The sequence below is a fragment of the Erithacus rubecula genome (assembly GCF_903797595.1).
Source record: "Erithacus rubecula genome assembly, chromosome: 14".
NCBI lineage: Eukaryota > Metazoa > Chordata > Aves > Passeriformes > Muscicapidae > Erithacus > Erithacus rubecula.
Genome location: NC_136666.1, coordinates 10182066 through 10200574, shown reverse-complemented (window position 1 = coordinate 10200574; position 18509 = coordinate 10182066). Strand labels below are relative to the sequence as shown.

General features: G+C 38.8%; 1 long non-coding RNA gene across 1 annotated transcript; it reads left to right on the top strand.

The window, feature by feature from the left end:
* Nucleotides 1-235: 235 nt before the first annotated feature.
* Nucleotides 236-18081, top strand: LOC306808090. The gene is made up of 3 exons (XR_013775901.1): nucleotides 236-310; nucleotides 16088-16222; nucleotides 17629-18081. It is a non-coding gene; the product is annotated as an uncharacterized lncRNA (long non-coding RNA).
* The last annotated feature ends 428 nt before the right edge of the window (nucleotides 18082-18509 follow it).

The following is an 18509-nucleotide window of genomic DNA, read 5'->3' as shown; positions in this document are numbered from 1 at the left end:
TATTGATTTTTGTTGAATTGGCAGCTATTAGGAGTGGAATTTAGAAAATAATGCTATTAACAAATAATAACTAATTGCCTCCCAAGTGAGCAGTGCTCTTCTTAGGGCAGCAAACTGTCCTCAGCCTGAATGGTTACAGGTGCCCAGAGCCAGCAATCCATGGGCTCAGAAGAATCAGAGGGTAGTTGTAAATGGGAAAGCAAATTGTAAAATTATTGGCACCTTCTTTTCATAACTGGCATCACAGATTCATCCCATTGAAGTTCCTCAGAGGACCAGCATGCCAGAAAATGTACAGTTCTGGGAGAAGGTAAGGAGAACCAACTTCTCACCACAGTCCAGACCCCCAGAGAAGCTTGCCAAAGTCAATCACAGTTGGAGCTTGTACTCCCAGCCTGAGGTAACCCATGAAATGTTGCTCCTGAACAGTCTTTTTGCTCAGTTTTTAATCAGTTTTTGCCTCTTAATCAGTTTTTGCAGCCATGCCAGAGAACAAGCTGACAGTCAATCAGCTTAACTTAAAAGAGAGGGTGCAAGCTTTGCTGTCCTCAGTCCTGTGAGGCTGTTCTGGAAGAGAAGGTGTCTGCTTAACCCCTCTTCCCTGAGGTACTGCAGCTCCCTGTAGATTGTAACTGATGGCTGAGAGCACAACTTACACGTCTGATTGTGTCATTACTGGTGTTTTACTGTAGTGACTGGTTTATTATGCAAGTCTGTGGTTGCACTGTAATCAAAAATCCTTATGGCTTGGGGAATATGGGATAGGATAACAATCATTAGTGTAAGGTCAGCTTGAACCCTTAGGTGCTGAGTTGTCACCAAAAATATTTGGTTTCCCTTTAATATACTACACAGCAAATTGCCTTCTCATTCTAAGGGAAAAACTGATATTGAATTAGAAGACCTTGCTCTATATGAAAGAAACTCAGAATACTTAAAAGAGGGGAACATAAGGGCAGTCATATAGAATGTGATATATGAAACAAGAGCCAAGTTAAAAAATGATTAGCTGTTTGCCAGCCAAAGAAAACAAGACTCTGTGAGACCTAACCTGCCTACTCCTCTCTTGAGACTCATATACCAGCTCATGGGAGCTCTGCAGTGGAAATGTACATTTAATTCTGATTTGTTTTACTTGGCAATTGTATTCCTTCAACCGCACTGATTTCAGCATTCAATATTTTAATGATGCATCTCAATAAAAAATACCTAAGATCTTAGTCAATCAGTCCTCAAAAATAATACAAATATCACTTCCATTTAATGACACATGGCATTGTTCCCAATGATTGATTCAGAAGAGTGACCAGAGCTGCACATAGTACTATAGGGTATAGGTAAGTAATGTGTTGACATGGTGGCAAAAAGATATTTCTTGGTTTGTTCTCAATTAATTCCTGATTATTCTTTCTGTGTAATTTATTCTCAGAGATGTTGAGTTATTTGGAAAGAAAAAGTTAAGAAAACTGGTCAGTATTTTGGGTCTACTTTAAAAACCTTTGAGCACAGTAAGACTTAGTTACCCTTACTATCCATGTATTCTTTGGAAACCACACAGATTTCATTTTGGACAATATGTGGGTCCTGTTTTCAGACACACATCTCCCATTCATGTGCATTTCCAAGGACTGTGCATTGATACATAAAAATGTTTTAAGAAGATGCTCATCACTTTCAACTGAATGGGTTTCTTCCTTAAAGAAATGCCATATACATTTTAAACCTCTAGCTTAAAATAGAAATGTAATGTAGACTGTTGATTTTATCCTTGGAAAGTCTGTGTACTTAATATTGTCTTACATGTGGCTTATGAAGCTCTTTTAACTCCTTCATGTAATAGGGGGAAAATGCATTTTTTTCTTTCAGCATGTTCATTACATTACATTAAATTACATTACATTACATTACATTATACAGGATGTTTTAGGAATAGAAAAATTATGTACTTATGTAATCAATTCTATTGGTTTTCTTCTATAATTGGTTTGCTGTTACTGAATCCACTTGGTGATATCATGGCTGCTACCATTTTCTATATCTTTTTATTATCTTTTTTCTTGTCCCTGTTTCTCTCAAACTTATTTTCATCATGTTGTTTGCTTAAATTAGATTTTCTTCACTGCTATCATATCTTCAGAGCATAAACAATCAAACTAGATTTACCTAGTTAGTATATTTAAATTAAGTAATTTACTAAATTTACTAAATTTAATCATCAAATCACAGATTTAATGACTCCTTGGACAATCCTTAGCACAAAAATTTAGGACTGGTGTGAGGTATGTTTACATAAAGCTGTGACTATATATTTTGATAGATTCTTCCCTAGCTCTTTGAAAGTCCGGACTCTGGTTTATGAAGTTTGTGATATTTTCAGTTGTGAGAACAGGAGAAAATGGTTTGGTATTTACCTTGCTCCTTCACATCCCAAATATCTCAAACTGAAGTATTTTCTGTATTGTAGTGGCTCATTCACTCAGAGAAACTTAATGCATTTTACTCACTTGAATATTTTCACAATCATAATACTTTTGTGAACTAGTTAAGTGTTATTAACCCCATTTTACAGCTGAAAAACACAGAGATAAGAGAGATGAGAAACAATGCTTTCAAAAATGATCTCTAAAAACCATAAGTGTGAAAATTCAGGAACCCCTTTTGAATGCAAATATCAGTCATTTTACCAGTGTGTCCTAAGAAATTTAGCAATTTTGGCAACCTATCTTGTGATTCTTACTTTTTAATTTTATTTGCACCTTCACCATATTATTTCAAAATGAAAACAAATGTATACTTTATTCATCAGCCATCAGATCTACTAAGAATAAATAATACAATGCTGACAATGCTGGTGAGTGCTGTGCTTCAGCCATTTATTTAGTAGTGATGCTATTTATAGAAAGCTCCTTCATGTGATGGTGTTGCCAGTAACACAGATGTCCCTTGAATACACTCTATTTTAAACAGAGGTGAAAGGCTAAGGAAAATATAAAAGAACCCACCTTTAATATTTCAATTTAACAATAACAAGCAGGGTGTGGCCACCCTGAAACTGCAGCTTGTCAAATGCTTGGGAGAAGGGAAGGGTGGGAAAGCTCTCTGCTTACCAGTTCCACAGTCTGGTTAGTAAAAACACATCTGACACCAGTGATTGTGGCCTGAGAGATACAGTGAGAATGGGTGGTGCCTTCAGTAATTGCTGTGAATAAACAGATTTTCTAGTATGTGGAATGTAGCCGTGGAATAAGCAGTTTTATGAGTGTTAATGCACTTATATTTTAGAAGCTGTGAATGAAAACTCAAGAATTCTTGGCTGTTAAAAAATATATATTTCTTTAAAATACTGGTTTTGCCCCCAACGATGCTGTAAGACTCTGCACATAAAGCTTATCCAGAAAGTTTCTTCTTCATGCTCAATTTGTTGTCCTTAAGCTGGACACTGATATTTTCAGTGTTCAAAATGAGAATTACTGGCTGCAAGTTACAGAAAATGCTGTTGCTCCTATTTGACAGTGGTTTAATAGTAAATTAAATTCACAGGAACATGGGAAGGTCAAAGACAGAAAAAAATGCACATTTTACACATGGATAATCCTCCCTGGAATAACTTGGACTTCTTATTCATTTGGTTTTAGGATATTCTTTTATGTGTGTGTTGTTGTTGTCTAGGGGGAAAGTTGGGGTTTTTGTTGTGTATTTGTGGTTTGGTTGGGAGTTTTTTTAAATTAGAGAGTAACAATCTGAACTTCCTGTGAACTGAAAATTTAAGGCTTAAATAATATGTATTTACCTGGAATCAGATTAGGAGAAGCTAAGCTAGCTTTATCCTAGCCCTGGAGAAAAAAAATCACACATATTTCCAGCAAGAATAGACTTCCAGTAACCCAAAGTCACCCAGAACTTGCTCTCCAAATATGAGGTCACCTGGAACAAGCACTTGATTTTTTTAATTCTCCTTTTATTGGGATTTATTAATTTAGTTTTGATTCAGGAGGAGTTAGAAATAAAGAAAAAACATGGGTGCTGTATAGTATCACAGCTAATGTGTTCTGCTATTCCAGAAGACTCTACCAAATAACTTCCACTCTGTTTTATCTAACTATAAAGGAATTTTATTCTGAGAAAAGGGAGTATTTTTCAGAGTGTGTAGCATGGTTGAGTGTCTGCCATAAAATAGACTGTTCATTCCTCCAAAAATGCTACAAGCAGGTTGTAGTGAGTCTAGTATCTAGACAGATTTTGTCTGAGCTCATTCAACACATGGAAAAAATATTTCATCTCATTTCTTCCCAAACTGACACCACAAAGCCATTTCATTTATTTTTCCTGACATGTTGTGTTGTTCAGTACTGGATGTAGTCTCCCCTGACTTTGGAACAAGCTGGTAGGATTGAGCAAAACTCTTTCCTTTTCCCAGTTAGAAGGCAAAATGAGATCATAAAAGAAAAATTTAACTACAGAGTAATGATTGGGCTCCTTGCACAGAAATGTCAAGCACACCTGAAGGAAATGACTCTGGTAAGGCTTGCTAGCCACATACTACACAGCTATTTTTGTTGCTTTCTATACCTTAAGGCCTCCCACAATAAATCCTCACCTAGTGAGAATCTAGTGGGCTGTCAACTTGAACAAATTATAACGCTGCTGATGGCACAGAATTACTGTACCTTCCCATCTGAGTCATCTTTTAATCAAAGCAGGAAGAGATCAAACCCCTTCCAGAGATAAGCAGCACTAAAAACCTTGCAGGGAAACTAAATATTACAATTTTTTACTCCTGCTTCCAGTAGGGTGGAGGTGGGGGAGGAAGGGAGATCTGCAGCCAGATCAGAGAAGGCTGTAGTGTTTCTGGAATAAATGGGGAGTGCAGGGGTGTAAAACTTAAATGTTGTCTTGCACAGGAGTCAGGCTTGACTTGAACAAGGGAGATCTCTTTCAGAGTCCACTATGATCTGTGAAGGCAAAAGGAGAACAAGGTACATTACAAAGATGTTCAAAAGGTGCAGAAAGCTTGAATTGCCACTATTCTTTCATCTCTGTGACTCTCCAATCTCATACCCATGTTAGCAGCTAGGAATAAAGAAGAATCTATTTGTACACTGATCCAGTTTGCTTAATATTTTGCTCAAATTGCTGCATAAGCAACACCTGAGAAAAGGAATAGGGACATATCTGAATAAGAAAAGGAAATTAGTGATGGAAAAATTCGGGAAATGCAATGATGGCAGATGATCCTGATAAAATGAGAGCAGAAAATCTGCAAGCAGAAACAAGTCCATCATAAATGTGGGACCACCAGAACTTTCCCCCTCCAACAGAGTCTACTTTGAAGGAGTTAGCAAATAATTTATCCTAGGACTATAGCTTTTATTCTTGTCAAGGACTGCTGCAAAGGGATCACAGTTTTCCTGAATTTATAGCTGAAAAATCAAAGGTCTTTTCTTATAAATCTTATCAGAACTGGGACTGCTGCTTGCTCGCAGAGGCTCAGATGATTGGCAGGGAATTACTGGTCTTCTCTCATGTGTTTTATCATCTTTTGTGAACCAAAATGTCTGCAGATACTTCAATATCTGGGTCTCAAAAATAATTTCTGCAAAAAAAAAGAGTGCCAGTAAAATGTGACCACTTAAGCAGTCCTAGAAAATGCAAAGGGCAGAAGAGATGGGTGATCCTTCCTAACTGAAATCCTAATTATCATCAATCAACCATGAGTTAACTGTGAGTTACAGCACATCAGGGGTGCAGTCATGGGCCCCAGCCCCAGGAGATCTGAGCTTGTTTCCTGCTTTATGGTAGATCACAGTCTCTGAAGCTGGACAAGTAATGTAATCACTGTTGGCCATCTCCAGCAGGGGTGATCAGCTCCAACCATTTGCCTCTGTTGGCTCTGTAAACTAAAAGCTCCCAAAATGTGTCAGTCTGTCACTACAGTGCCTAAGCTCTGTACAGCCTGATTAGACATGGGGCCCCTTGCACAGTCATCTGGCAAACACCATAACACAGTTCATAAATAATAATGTTTTACAATAGCCCTTTTCTTCAGTTCTCAAGGAGAAGACGTAACACATTGTGTTGAAGGAACTCTCATCTGGTAATTTTAAAAATGTTCTGAGCTCTCTGGTCACCCAAGAAGTCAGATGGAGTTGGAAAATCCCTTTCAGCAACTTGGTGTGATTTTAACCTGTCTTCAAGTCCGAGATTGGAAATTCTTCCTTTGAAGAGAGTTCCTTTGAACAGCTAAGGTATGAAATTAATTTCTCAAAATGTTCATGGTCTTTCATGGTTTCAGGTTAATATTTATCAATGCCTTTTGGCTTGCCAGAGCCTTTCTTGTTTGAATTCATAGTTTAAGAGGGGAGGACAAAGTCAGTTATTGCATGTACCTTTAATGCAAGGTGAGTTATTGTATGTGCACTGCAAAATGACAGCCATGACTGTCTGAACTGTCCAGGCACAGAAAGCTGTTTCTTTCAAATACTTATGGTATGACTGAATACATGCTCAAAGTAAGATCTTTGTTTAGTAAATACTGAATATTCCCTAGTCCTTTATATCCCGTCGTCATTTCCTCTGTACAGCTTGCAGCTGTAGTTTCAAGCCAATGTACAAAAGTAATTGGCTAGGCAGAGTTCAGAAGTGTGTTTAACTGTGTAACAGAGATATTTTTGATATTTTTTTCCTCTCAACAAAATTCTTGGAGTTCTGTATCAAAACTGTATCCTGCATCCAAACTGGCCTACACCAACATCTTCTGTGTATAAGTCAGGAGATCCATTAGTTATCCATAGTGAGTATAAATATACTGTAATGCACATACAAATCCATGAGTATAAATATAGACATATATACATAAATACATATTAAAAATAGGGAACTTGGCTGCCATGTAGTCAGTTTGTGGTTTTGGAAAACCACAGGCTTTAGGGTGGAGATAGCCATTGTATTGCATTAGTTATTTTCTCATAGTGTAAGAAGCAGCAGCTCAGAAATGTTTTGTCCAGACAGTAAAACACCCAACAGGAAAGCAGTTCCTCTATGCAGACCCACGTGTTTCACCAGGCCTCTGAAAAGATGTGGGTGGAAGAGGATGTTGGCTAATTCATAGGTGGTCACAGGTTCCTGTGAGTTGGGCAGGAGTGGGAAGAGGGACATTGTGTAGTGGTGAAGCCTTGTGAGGAGGAACATCCAGTGAGCTGTGTGAGGAGGACAGGGAGGACTGCTCACCCTCGGTCTTCACAGGATTTACTCCAGGGTAATGCCTCTGTGTGTGCTGGGTTTCAGAACAAACATGGAAAACACAATTTTGCAGGGTGGTTTTGTCAGTTTTGAGTTGTGGGCAGAGCACACAGGTTTTGGATTGTAATCTTAATTTTATTTTCTGCCCAATTAATATTGAAATGGGTTCATTTTCTTGTGATTTTTTTTTCCTGTTAGGTTTTCCCCCTCTGCATGTTTCCATTCTCTGAGTTGAATGTGTCAGTGACTAACACTGACAGAGTTAATTAATTGAATAGTAAACATCTGTGTTAGAGCTGCTGCCTCTCTCAATTCTCAGTCTCTTTTTGAGCTGTGCCAGAGAACTCAGGCTGTGTAGGGCTAGACAGAAGAGGAGTTTGGATGTTGTTAGCAACTCTAAGTTAGAAAATGTATTGAAGGTGTAAGCACCACTCAAGTATGCTGCTGAACAACACTTAAAAGGCAGCATGATTCAGCTCAGTGGCCTACAGGTGGAAGGCAAACCATTATTTTCACTTTTTCAGCCTTGTAGAATTCATATGAGCTTCAAAATCAGAACATGAAACCTGCAAATTCTGAAAATATTTCAACTCATTGCTTCCTGATAGTTGTTCTATAAATGATACCAGAAAAGTCACATAAAAAAAAAGTAATAAAAAAAATCTCCAAACAAACTGACCAAGAACTTAGATGAGGTGGAATTCATGCTCAGTTCTCTGGAAAGGCTCCCAGCCTATGCACAGCAATCTTGAACGGGTAGTGTTCAGCAGGCAGCATCCTATTTTCCATCCTTACCACCTCCAATTGTTGTGATTCATCCAGAGATGTTTTTTTCCACTGTTAAGATAATGGAACAGCAAAATCTTCCATGGAAATGAAACTCAGAGCCTCTGACTGAAATTGAAATTATTCTTTTGACAGAGTAGCAAAAGAAAGATGATAAGTAACATTATCACACCAAGGGAAGCAATACATTTGTGGTGTCAAGGGTATCAAACCAGTGATTAGCATATTCGGTTTGAAATTAACCTCATTATAAATTGTTGCTATGAAATCTCCTTTGAAAAATTACTTCAGAACTGAACCTTACTCCAGACAAATGGCTGGAATTTGACCTCTTTCTAATAGCTTTATTTTTTTCCCCTTGTGGTTTAATTCATTATGATGTCACCAATAAATACAATAATCTTCCCTCTGCCAAAATGCTTCCCAAAATATTATCTGTCTTCCAGGGGGAGTGAAGAGAGGAGTTTTGTTTGGGTTTTTTAAAGTGAATTTTTAAATAAAATAAATATAGAGCATATATTTTATGATTCAACAGTCTGAGACCATGTTAAGAATAAAGAATTACTTTATTGGTGTTTCAGTGCCAATTCATTTACATTGTTAATGATGTTACACAAATAACACTGCTTCAGGAAGGCTCATACCCTGGATCATAGCCCACATCTCCACATCCTATCTCCTCATGGGAATTTTACCCCAGTATTCCCCCAGGTGCTGCAATTGGGTCAGCAGCTCTCCTGTGAGCTGGGGCAGAGATGGGGCTCTGTGGGAGTGCACAGCCTCAGCAGTGCTCACAGACACCATCCAGGGTACAGGAAGGGAATATCTACCTCTTCTCTTCAGGCAGAATAGAGAGTAGGAGCAGATCTCTATAGTGGCTTTTCTGCTGCACAGTTCCCCAAGGCTATTGCTCAGCTGGAAGCAAGGGTGGGTGAGTCAGCAGTCTGTCTGTGTCCTTAAGGTGTCCTTATCCTGTGCACTATTTAGGCAATAAAACTGTTAGATTTTTCATTCAGATCCATGATATGTGGTGGTGAACATACTGCAATGCTATTTCCAGAATAAAAAGTTGTCAGTGGAGCAAGAAGGGTGGCTCTAGCAGCACAGATTTTGAGAAGTAATTTTTTTGTTTCTTTTCATAAGACTTTCAATTAAGCACTTTCAGTGTTATCTGGCTCTCTCACCTGTTCCAGCTGCACTAACAGGGCTGTATTTAGTTTGCCAGGTTCAAGGTTACCTTGAGATTGGACTCAGACCATGGTCAAGAAATGTAAACATGTGAAAGGCATGTGAACACGTTTGGGAAATGCCATATGGCATTCTTCCTCCTCCCCATCCTTGCTAGTGAAAGCCTGTTGACATTTTTGTATTGAATTCTCTAGGAAAGAACAGATAAACACCAAGATGAAACTGCAGCATAGCCAGGCTCAAGATCAGATGAGACTTTATCCCTCCTCTGAAAACTTAATCAGGCCAAGCTTATGTGGGACTGGTGTTTGCTGACTTATTGTTTCTGCCTGTCCTTTGTGAATCATGGAAAGAAACATATCCCAGTGCTGTCAGAGAAGCATCCAGGCTGCTTTAACCTGTTTATAATGGCTCTTGGGGTATGTCTGCACTGCACAGTAGAGATACCTGTTTTGGCTACAAGCAAGTTTCCTCCAGAGCCTGAACCAGTACTGCTGTGCCAGTGGGGCTTTGCATAAAGCAAATTGTCATGTGCTGCTCCCTCTGTGTGGCCACACTCTGGGCTGCACAGTCCTGCTGCAGAACACAGGCAACTCTCAAACAGCTCTGCCTTGTGGGGCACAAAGCTCTGCTGTCTTCATACATGCTTAGGATTTCTTCTAATTTCAAACTTTTTAGTCTCTGTAAATGCTTCAGTTTATTTTTGCCTTTCATTTTGACAAACTCACAAACGCACAGAGACAAACTCACATCCTTCCCACCAGAGACATCAGCCCTCACTGTCGCTAGCAGTGCTGAATTATGGTCATAAAATGGGAAGAGTTGGGGATCTCCCAATATCTTTGTTTCCAATGAAAAAGACTCCCATCCAACAGTCAGGAATGATGCAATGCTCCTGGTTTTGCTCTAGAGATCCTATTCTGTTGATTCAAATGCCCAGCATTGTGCAGAACTGCCCTGGAAGCCCACTGCTGCTCTCAGTCCTTTTCTCCCCAGCTCCCCTGCTAGACCAGAACCTTCCCTTTTCCACCTCACAGCTTTCCAGACAGCATCTGCTGCCCAACAAAAGTGGGTTGCATGGGCTCTGAAGAGAGGGCAAGAGATACATGTTCTAAATCTAATAGAAGTGCATAATCCACAGGGCTATTGCTTTGCACATCTCCAGGGAATTCAGAGCTGTGTTGCAGTGCCCAATTTCCATAGCTGAATGGCCAATTTAAGGGACTCAGTTTCACAACTAATTCCCCTGTGCAGTGTGTGACTGGCTGAATGGTACCCCACATATCAATTTTACTTTGAAGAACTGAGCATTCATCTGCAACTTCCAAAAGTTTAAATTTAGTTTGCTATTATTTGGTTTTTCTTGTTTGAAAATTTGCCTGGTAAAAACATTGTGCTTGCTTTTATCTCCTTTCCTGCTTCCACAGCTGCCTCTAACCCACTTGAGCTGTAGCTCTTGCCACCTTGGTTCATGTCAGTAAGTCACAGAGGTGACCTAGAATCACCTAAATCAAAAAAATTTCTAGTTGTAGCCACATTTTCTGAGGTAAAGCTCATCTATATCTTTTCCTTCATTCTTACCCTTGCTTTCACACTTTCAGGCTCTATGAAAGCTGGTTTCAGTGTTGATGTAAAACTTTAACAGTTGGCATTTGGTCTCACTCCCACTCAACATTTCTTTATTTCTTTAGCTGTGATCCTACAACTGTGTGTGGGCTTGTGTTAGAAACCAGATCACTGAAATGGTACAACATTCATCGAGGCAGGGAGGGCAGAAGGGAAGGAAGGAGGGAGGGAGGAAGAACAAGCTGGTTAAATTGACTTTACTAAGGTCTCTTAGAGGATGCACCTTCCTTCTCTCTCTGCATGGCTTTCTCTTCCTCCTCTATCTTTGCCCACCTGAGCATTCCCACTTGCCACTTTTAGATCACATTTCTTGCCATCAGCTCCTCACACTCTCTGTTTACGGAAGTTAACAAAGTTCACATCATTTTACCTAAATTTTCTGTCCTTGTCTTGTGCACCTTTTCACCAATACAGAGAAGAGTGTACATATACTACTATACAGAAATCAAGCAGCACATCAGGTCAAACCAACTGCAGCTCTGTATTGTAAGGAGGATGTGTTAATGGGGCTTTTCAGGCAAGTCTGTTCCCTCTGAGTGCTCATGGGGATGCTGGGTGGTATAATGATAGAATTTTCACATGACCAGGATTTCATTACATCATTTGTTAGCATATGGAATGCCACAGGGAGTTCTACTTTATTTAACATAGTAACAATGAACAGCTGGCTGCATTACAGTCCTCTGCGTCAGAGAGGATACAGTCAAAATATATTAGTCTAGTTTAAAACATTCAAATTACTTTTTGTAGGCTGGCCAGTATGCCCCATGAGTGAACAAAAACAAGGAAAAGACAACTCAATAGTGGAAATAAAATGTCAAACATAATGAGAGCCTGAGCTCCAAACAGAAGAAATGTTGCCATGAAAGGTGTTGGAGGGATTTAACCTATTTAAGGGACATGGATTTTAAAGGTATCTAGTTTCCAGGATTTCTCTGGTGTCTACCAGGACTTTTAAGCCAAGAGTTATATATGATACAATGTTGATATCACTATTCTGATAAAATTATTATTTTACTTGCCTGAAAAATCCAGTGTTAAAAATGTCACTATTAGCTCCTTTTGTAGGTCTGTGAGTTTAGCAGGGACATTTGATCATTCCCAGCTACTGGCATAGCCTTGTCTGCAGCACCTCTGTTCCCTTCCCCTCCAGCCATGTCAGACAGCATCAATGCAGCTGCACTGAGGGCACCAGACAGCTCTGACAATTTGGATATGTATGATATAGAGAATTCTAGAACCTTCTGCACATTAGCACTGGGTGATGTGTCCCAAAAGCTGACATGTGCAGTTGTAGCCTCTGTAATGGTTAACAGACTGTGAACTGCTTCTTTCTCTGTGCACCTTTAATTAAGTTTCCTAGTTTTACCCAGTCTCAGTTCACCAATTTGAGAATTAGGATTGAGCATAATTTTCTCATGTGTTTTGATGGATGGACAGAGTTCTGTGAGCTATTCCATAGCAAAACAGAAATACTCTGCACAAACTCCCATTCATGTAGCACTTTTGGGGAAGTTTACTCGAGTACATACAGTATTATTCAAGTTAATAATAGGAAGAAAGATGTCACTTCTTGACAGTTTGTGGTATTACCCACAGACCTTTTCAGAGAGCTTTGCAAATGTAGTTTTACAAGCTGAAAAGGACATTGTGTTCCCACAGTTGCTATAAAAGATCTTTTTGTAGTGTTAAAACATGGGATTGACAGGAAGCTTTCTCTCATTATTGGCCTGATTTTTTTGTTGTTTTAATTATGCATGGTTATACCTTGACATTTGTATTTTTCTAATAGCTAACATAATAACACTGCCATTATCTTTTCTTGCCATTGGCACAGTTAGACACATTCAGCATGTCCAGTTGTAGAGGAGCTGGTGTCTTTGGGCATTGGTATTTGCATGGCTTTCCCCCCAGCTCACCTGATATTCTGCTTTGGAGGCAGATGGCCAGAACAAAGAAAGGGTTTCCAGATTTGGCCTTACAAACTGCTAAATGAACAACCACCTGAGGTTTTAGTACACAATTAAATGTAACTTAGTCATACTTTAATGGCCAGATGAAAGGGGATTCAAAATTGGGAAGGGAAAGAAAGAATACCAAAATGCAGCAATAGTCATGAAGTATCACCTTCAAAGAAGGTTTTCAACAAGATGTCCATGTTTAAAGTTGAACAATTGGATAAAGAACTGAATGATGTCTTACAGATTATTTTTTGCTTGAGAACATTTTTCTGATCTGTCAAAGACATTGAGAAGGAAACACTTTTCTCAGTCCCAAAGTGAAATGAAACAAAATTCATCTTTATAGTTCCTCTAAAACAAAGAGACTGACACTGTCTCACATCTTACAGTCACTGATGGGGAAAGTGAGGACTGAAGGTGGTCAGGGTGGGTCTGCTCCTGAGTCCATAACTGACAAGTATACTTTTGGAAATGGACTGGAAAACACAAAATGCAAAGGTTCTGCCAGTCTGCAGCAAGAAAATTATGTTCCTGCCTTTCAAGCAAGAGATACAGAAACACAAAGCTGCTGTTCTTAAACACAGCTCCTTGTTCAGAGGTGTTAAATCAGTTTATTTACCTAAGACAAACATGACTAGAATCTGTGAGGAGGAAGGTGCCTGCCTCCTGCAGCATCCCAGCTGGGCAGACAGGCAGTGCTGGTGAAGGGAGGGATGAAAACAGTAACTGGACTCAGCTCAGTCTGTTGAAGGAAACAAGTTAATTAGAATAAGAGATGTAGCATTTCATATTGACTTGAACATTTCAAATTACAGAGAGGACACAAATGTAATAAAAATTTTATTGTTTTCAGAATAATGGGGAGATTTATTATGGTTTTTGTGTGACAGAAAATGCTGTAATTAAGACTGCACTATAAAAACAAGTGTGGCAAGAGCTATTTTTAAGATTCTTAAACTCTTTGACAAATTCTTGTTTTAAGCTTTCTTACTTCCCCCAACAGTGGAAAAAAAATCATATGATGCAAAGAAATCATAATTTCAATTATAAAGCTGTTTTTTAAAAAAGTAGAAAATTAAATAAAATATATATTCTGATTCCAGTTTGCATAATTTAACAAAAATAAGTTTGGAAGCATCACAGTAGTGCTCAATGGGGAAAAGTAGCTCCCATAGCATTTTCTATGCCTACATTTTCAGATAAAGAATAGCTTGGCACAGTCATTGCTTAAAATTATGCAACCTAAATATTTCAGCACTGAAGAGGTAACATGCATTGCTTGATATTCCCTTTTTTGCAATTTAGCATTGCCCTTATAATAAGGCTTTGAGGTACTGTATTACTTTAAAAAGTCAGTCACTCTTCACTATTTCGTCAATGCCTGTTTTGCTATATAGGGACAAAATTAAGCAATGCTTAATTGATAATTCAGTTTATCTATCTGCAGCATTTTTGTAAATGCTGTGCCACAATGGACACTTCAGCCTGGAACATTCTGGTGCTGAGCAAGAGCTGATCCCAGGTGGGCTCTCCTACCTGCTGGGAGCACACTCAGCTGTTAGAGTTGTAGTGCTACATAGCCTGCAAGTAAAACATTTTATAAACCAGACTGTATTTAGCCTCTGTGTTTTCATTATAGCTATTTTCCAGACACCAAAAGTTGAGTTTATTTTTTGAAAGAGACTCCACGAGTATAAACAAGGGCTTAAGTTTTTATTATTTATTATGTAAATGTTACATGTTTTATTCCTGAAGAGCTGTATCAAAGCTGCACACAGGACATTGAGTTCAGTGCTGGTAAGGGAAAATGATCCCTCCTCCCTGTGCAGAAAGCATTACATCACAAGGGGATGGAAACAAAGAGCTCTGAGGGATTGGGATAGGCAAACTTCCCTCCATTCACAGGAAATGGGTGAAGCCTTGCTTGAAATTATTATTCAGACATTTTGTGCTGTGAAGGAAATGTCTCCTGATAGCACAAGCTATTGGTTTCCTGTTGTGAACTAACAGTTTTGGCATAACCAAGAATGGACAGGAAGGGCAAATGATTGGGGGGTCATTGGAAGAACTTATTTTAATGAAAAGACCAGACCAAGTAAGTGAGAAGAAATTTGGCCTGAAAAAATACCTGAAATTAAAATGGGGGTGGGAGAAGAGGGAAGAAGACAGGGCTCAGATGCTGATTGCTACAGTGGAAATAAATCTTTGTGGGAATAAATAATAACAAAAAAAATGTTCCCCATGAAATGTTCACTGGGTAAGCAGGGGGAACACTGTTGTTGGGCAGGAAGTATCACAGGGGGAGAAAGCCCTTTGTGTCCTACCTAATCAAGAGCCTGATTCAACAAATAGATATCCGGCTTCTGCCCTGAGGAAAGCAATTTTTGGAAGTTTTCACAGATGCTGAATTGTTTGGGGTTTTTTTTTACAACTAGAACCTTTTAACAGAGGCAGTCTCCAGTGTTCTTTTTCAAGCAGGGTGTATAAATAGCAGTGCCAGCAGGTCCCTGCAGTGCTGGAGCACTGGGCCAGCTGAGTGTGGCACGGTCCTTCCCAGCCTGCTGCCAGAGCAGAGAGGGGGATGAGGCTCCCCTTGTCCCTCTGAGGTCTCTGGGGATCTGTGCCACCTCCACAGGGCTGCTGATGCCCAGCCAGGACAGGCTGTTGTCTGTCACTCTGGCTCCTCTCTGGAGGAGCTCACAGCTCCAGAGCCTTTCCCTGGAGCCTGCCAGGGCTGGAGGATGGCAGGGCATGGCAGGGAGACTCACTGAGCTCTGCCTGTCCCTCACAGGGTTTCCCTCTCAGCACCAGAATGTAAACCTAAAAATCTTTCCAGTGTCACAGGCTTCTTTTTAAGATGGCAGCCTAAATTTCACTTCAATCATTCAAAGTACCTAAAGACTGTTTCTATAAATGAATGAAATCTGTTTGGACTCTTGTGTTATGTGCTTTTGGAGAAAGCATCTTCACCCTTGCAGATTATTTTGATTGTATGGAAATTCAGTTTGTAGAAAATGGCTGCCTGGTTCAGAAAAAAAACATGAAAAGAGTCACTTTTTGTTTGCAGATTATTCAAAGGCTGCCTCTAAAGAGTCTTTTATGATGCCAAACCCAAAAGAGTTTGTAAAAATGTGTTTGAATTTGTTTTTGGATTTAATTTATATAGAAATTTTAAACCCATGTACAACATTTCTGCTTCCTAGTCTTAGAAAAATATGAACTTCAGTCACATTGGAATCATGTTTTTTTTTTAACATCTCCTTTTAAATATTTTTGTTTCCATTTAGGACTGCCAGCATTACCATGGAAACCCCCAAAAATAAAGACTTTCCCAGCCTTGTGAGAGTACACCTGCAAGAGCAAGAACTGCCTATCAAAAGTGACTTCTTCATTATGGGTGTCACCTAAGGACATTTTGTGTGGTCAGTATGACTTTTTCTCTCAAAATGTATTGAAATTATATTCTTAACTTTGATACAATTTGGTATCTTGCCATGGACCAGTAACAACCAGTCTGTTGCTATCCAGTAGTGCTCTCTTTAATATACTATCTCAGTTTCAAGAGAAAAACCAGCTCTTGACAAACTGTAGGGTTGAGTTTGGAAGCCCTGAAATACCAAGATGACATAAGCACTCATCTCAGTGAGACAAACACGTAAAATGAAGATCTAATAAGCTGTTTTAATATAAATCATTTCACTGGCTTCAGAAGGACTTGGATCAGAGTTACAGAGAGAATTGCAAGAATTCATCTGCTGTTTCCTAGTAGAGAGGTGGAGCATATTTACTAGTGAGCAGTTGGCTACTATCAAAGTGGATCTGTTTCGACTTTTCAAGACTGCTGATTTTATATATATATTTTGTCACAAAGTTAAACGGTTTGATGTGAATTTTTACAATTGCAATTAACTCTGTGCAGTTGTCAAATTAACAACAAAAAAATTTTAGTTAATTGCAATGGCTTAACATGTATTTTTTTCCAAGAAGAAGGTAGCTATGTTGGTAGGGCTGAATTCAGATAACCTGGCAGTAGCTATGAATAATATTTCAAGACAATGTTCTTGTAATAACAAGCCCTCAAAGCAACAAGATATTTCCATTCTTTTGGTGCCTACTCTCTTTTCTTAGCTCGATGAATTTTATATTCTGCTTGCCAAATTGTTAAAATTTTCAGCATATGAAGGCTTTTGATTTGTGTACCTTTCTGCAGTGTAGTAGCAATTTGACAAGTCTGCATCTGTAATGAGCACCACTGGGAAAATAGAGATTTGTTTGTTTGTTTTACTGTATTAAGAACATCCCAAAACCAATGAAAAACTGACCTCTAAATGATGCTAGAAATACACCTGTGTGTTATTACCAATAGCATATGAAAATCACCTACATATTTTTTGCTGTTATTTAAGCATACTGGAAAACCTGATTTAAATGCACTCAGGTGTCACAAAGATTTGCTTTTCACTGCTGTTTTAATGGGCAAAGTCCTTGGCAGAACTGTTTTTCAGCACAGACAAACCTCAGAAATGCTATCTGTAACATCTCCATGGAATGTCTAATAGCAAATGATCCTGTTCAAATCAATAGACACCTTGGGAAATTAGATTCCACGTGAAGAGGAGCATCAGCCTCAGCTCCCTGGGAGTATTGAAATACTAAAGGAAAGAACAAATTCAGTCCTCAAACCAAATGTTTGCAGTTACAGAGCTGAGTCTAAAGAGGGAGGGATTCATTCAAGCAGAACATTTAGCTGTACATGACAAATTAGTGTCATGACTATTGATTGCACAGTCTCAAACTATAATCTCATGAGAATATTGTATTTTTGCAGGACTGGAGCTTCCTGTTGTACAAATGAAAAATTTTCCCGAAGAAGTCTGATGTTTGTAAGAAGAAATCTTTCCAAAAGTGCACAGGTACTCTCAAAAAGTTATAATAGTACTGAAGTAATTTTTTTCTGAATTTGCCAGCTTTAGGTACTGTACTATGAATTTTCTGGATGTTTGCAGTCAATAACGTATCTGTGTCACAAGGAAATGTTTCCCCAACAAATGCTGATTCAAATGTTATATATTCCCACTGCTTCAATATTTTGCTCTAGGCTAAGTAGATGATTATTTAGTGTTGCTACAAGCTGTCATATTACCTATGCTGCTCACCAAAGAGGTGGCTGTGTTTCAGCATTAGGCAGGGAGTGTGTGCATTTGAGCCCAAAATGAACATTTCAGAAGGTTGTTGCCTACATTAATTGAAACCCTCTAAGGCTGATTGTTGCAGATGGCAGCAGAAGTTGAATTTGCCTGTGAAGGTGGGTAGGAGTGCCAATCAGATGAAATTAGGAAAAGGTTGTAAGTGTTTTAAATTATTCTGGGGCAAAAATTGTGGAAACTGTGGATAGGTTAAAGAATGATGGGTTACCATGCAGGGTTATTTTTTTAGGAATGAAGTGGAGAAATTATAATGACATTAATTGTAGTGGAATTTGTAAACTGGCATAGAATTGAGGTCAGTCATTGTAAAATTATTCCTCTTCCTTTGGCTGGATGCTCTGCACAAGCTGCTATTCCCCCTCCTACAGTCTTAAAATCACTTCTTTTCATTTGTGTGTGCTTTCTGGAACTGATGAGATTAAAACAGCATAATACAACTTCAGCTCAATAGGGAATGATTGCAATTGAAAAGCATTTATTTATTTGATGTGAATCACTCTGT